Source organism: Eublepharis macularius, chromosome 7 (assembly GCF_028583425.1).
Source record: "Eublepharis macularius isolate TG4126 chromosome 7, MPM_Emac_v1.0, whole genome shotgun sequence".
NCBI classification, from domain to species: domain Eukaryota; kingdom Metazoa; phylum Chordata; class Lepidosauria; order Squamata; family Eublepharidae; genus Eublepharis; species Eublepharis macularius.
Genome location: NC_072796.1, coordinates 86,789,881 through 86,793,666, shown reverse-complemented (window position 1 = coordinate 86,793,666; position 3,786 = coordinate 86,789,881).

The following is a 3,786-nucleotide window of genomic DNA, read 5'->3' as shown; positions in this document are numbered from 1 at the left end:
CTAGCCGTGGAAATGTCATCTTACTGTCCTCCAGGAAGAGATGAGTCCAATGACCTTGGACTAACTCAGATAACTACCGCAGTGTGAAATGGACAATAATAGACCAGTTTGATACCATGTAAGAAACCCTAGAGTCTGAACTGATACATCACTATTGCTAATAATAAGAGTTTCTTCAACTGTGCTTTTGGGTCATATTGAAAATGGATCTTTGTACATAGTTGCATATCAATTTTTCATAGGCAAAACAGAGAAAGCTCTTCATTATGCTCATGTCTTTGAGGAAAGGGAAATTGTTTTTCTTATACTACTTTTCTGCTGTTATTTAGATTCTAGGTAGAAATGATAGTGTGGCTTTTAGTGGCTGGTAAAAAAATTAGTTGAAGAGTAAGAATCTTGTTTGTACATTATAAGAAGAAGGTGTCAGTTCTGAGCTTGTAAACCTGCAAATATTGCAAAATCAATATTTTCCTTACTCTCTATGTATGCAAAGTATATTTTCAAAAATTTACATAGGCGTGAATCATGTAGCAGATTATGGCAAGTAGCCTTCTGTTATTTAAATTGGGAGCTCCTGAAAGACAACACACAATCGTATTTTACATGAGGATTGTATCTATTACTTCATAGGCTGGTCAAAGGAAACATCAATTATTTGCAAGTAACCATTAATGCTGAAGGAACCTCCTAGAGAATAATTATATAATGATTGAATGTCTGAATTTTATTGATTCTCACAATTTATATCTAATTTTTGCTCCCATCTAGGACAAAGTTGCCAGGCCTCACACTATGACAGGAGACCACTTACCAGCAACCCTTGAAAGATTTTTTTTAAAAATGATGTTGTCACACACAATGTGACATCACTTCTGGGGAAAACCCACAGAGTTTCCAGGGATTCTTAGAGCAATGCGGCATCACTTCTGGTTTTCCTGGACAGTGCCCTCGCCCCCATGTTCCTGCTTCTGCACAGCCTGGTAACCCTAATCTAGGAAGGCCAAGGCAATAGGGAAAAAAGAAGATATGTTTTAAATGAATGTCTAAATGCTGGTGAATGTTGACATTCACATGTGAATTCTGCAATCCCAGATGAAAAATCATGGAAATCCAGAGAGAGAAAGAGATTTCCTCACTGTTTTGGACATATTCCAGTGAAAGCTGAAATTGCATTTTGCTAATTTCTGTTCTCGCCAGTGATTTTTCTGACATTCACAAACCCCGATTCCTCAGATTTCAAACATTCACTTGAATCCTATAATCATCTTTCAGTGAATTTTAACATATGCATGTGTTATCAAATCAAAACCCAACTACTGGCAACCCCAGCAAGGGACTTTCAAGGCAAGTGTGAAGCAGAGGTGGTTTGCCATAGCCTTCCTCTGCAGAGTCATCATTGATGATATCCCATCCAAGAACTGATCCTGCTTAGCTTCTGAGATCTAATGAGGTTGGGCTATCCCATGCTGCCTTCCCTCCCAAAGCACCATTGAAAGGCAGTAAAATACAAGGGTTGGTTATAAAAAAAAATGACTAATGTTTACAAAAAATTCTACCCAACTAAACATTGGTTTGTTCTCCCAGTCCTTTTTGTTAAGTGAGGAACCTTGTTTTGGCACAGAAAAACTTATTTGCTTAGTACTAGGAAGTGATAGAATGCAACTCCAACAGTGCCATTCTTAGTCGTCTAACTTGGAATCCTATTCAGATCTACTTAACGGGACTTGATCCTAGGAAAGTGTCCTTAGGATTCCACTGTTAGCTGTTACTATTTCTGACTCTGGTAGTCTTCTTTTGGAAATTTCATCGCCAAAGTGCCAAGACCAAAAATGAAGGCGTGTGACTCATAGATTAAAAAAAAAAGATCAATATTTTACAAACAGGAAAGACCAATGATCTTTCCTGTTTGTAAAATAAGCTTGGAAACGGGCTATTGCTGAAGTCTGAGCAATCAGAAGAAATCTGGGTGTGGCTTTAAAATGGCTGAGATGAGAATATCCTCCCTTTTCATTTTATTACCCAAACTTCTTTTCAGTGTCCTGAGATACAGTGTTTCCTAATTTCCTTAGCCTCCTATCTCACTTTTTCCTTTACCAAATTCCACAGCTGACACACTCAAAAGCCACACATATTTTTCAGCCAAAATTAAATGTACAAAAATGTATAATTTATTCCAATTAGGATCTTCTGACTGTAACGTAGGCTGTCCTTTTATGTCTGTCTGTACTCTGAGCTTTCTGGTTGAAGCATGATTATTGGAATAACTTTTGTACTAGTATCTGTTCATTACAAAAGTGTCACAATGTTGTTTTTTATAACAGCACTTAAAATACATCAGAATATATATCTTAATGACTTAAGTTTTTTGTGTCCTGAAATATCTGCACCTAATGATTGTGAACATAACAGCAATACTTTCACGATTTAGAGATGTTAAGAAAGAAATATCAAATCATCTACAGGAGAATATGGTGCATTTCCCCTCTTGCAAAGACATCATTCCGTCTTGTGATACTGCTTTTGCTATGGTTTGATCTTGAGCTAAAAGGAAACTATAGAACAGTATCACTGTCTCCTGTTTAGCTCATAGTAGTCAGATGGGTTGTCTTATAACTAATCACACACACAGTCCAAATTTTATCAGTGTTTTTATTGTCAATGCCATACATTATACAGTATTGTTTAAGTATTCTTGTGTGTGTAGAATTGCCCCATAGTTAATTGGGACATCAACTAAGATAAATGTTTAAAAGAGCCAAATGTTTATCTCCATTTAACAGTGCACTCTGATGCACAGTTACTCTCTTCTAAGCCCATTACTTTGAGTCATATAACTATCAATTTTACCGTAAACCACCAGAAGTAATACAGAGACTAATATTTTTCTGTGTGTTTACTCACTGTATTAAAATCCTGAACAGCACATGAACAGCTAGTGGATAACCAGGCTCCTGTGTATGTTTGCTGAATACAGAGTTTAATTATGAAGTAGTGCTGAGTCTTCCCTTCATTTTAATTTTCTTTTAACACAGGGAGGCCTCCCCTTCTGTGTGCCTTCAACCTCTTCAGGGCTGTGCTCAAAGCACTTCAGTGTTTGTTAGTGTAGCACTCAACATTGCTGAAAGTAGTATTTGGAGCTGCTATCTATAACTGGTCATATGCTCTATCTTCTGATCTAAGGCCCATATCAGAGGTGTGTTCTGTGGGTTGATACCATGGAGGTTTTCCATGGATGAAATGGTGGCAATTGTAGTTGATCCCCCCCAACTTGTTTCAGACCAGCTCTCCTTTTCCCCCCAGGAAGACTGAGGAGGGGGAACATTTGGGGCTGTCATGGGAGGGAAATCTTACTATCTGAATGGAAACTATGTTGGTATACAATATGTGTGGGCAATTTAGCTTGCTTCATCCACTTTAGCAATCATTCTTTAACTGTGAGACTTGCAAATTTTGTTGTTGAGTTTTTATTCCACCTAAACTAGTAGCATGATTGCATACAATTGCTGGTACCTGATTAGAATGAAACATTTGTTCATAGCAATCACTTTTGGGAAAAACCCTTGCTTTTTATAAACACAGAATATAACATGGCTAAAAATGTTCCACAAAAATCATTGCCCCCCTAGTTGGAATGAAGAGACAGACACAGGTGTTGGATCTAAGGGCCACTTTTATTAACATAACCTCAACGACAACATTAACCATAACTGCGGCAAGGGTAAAGCGGTACAGGCCAAGACACGGGGTCCTACCTAGACCTCCGCCTTGACCTGTCTGGGCGAGCCC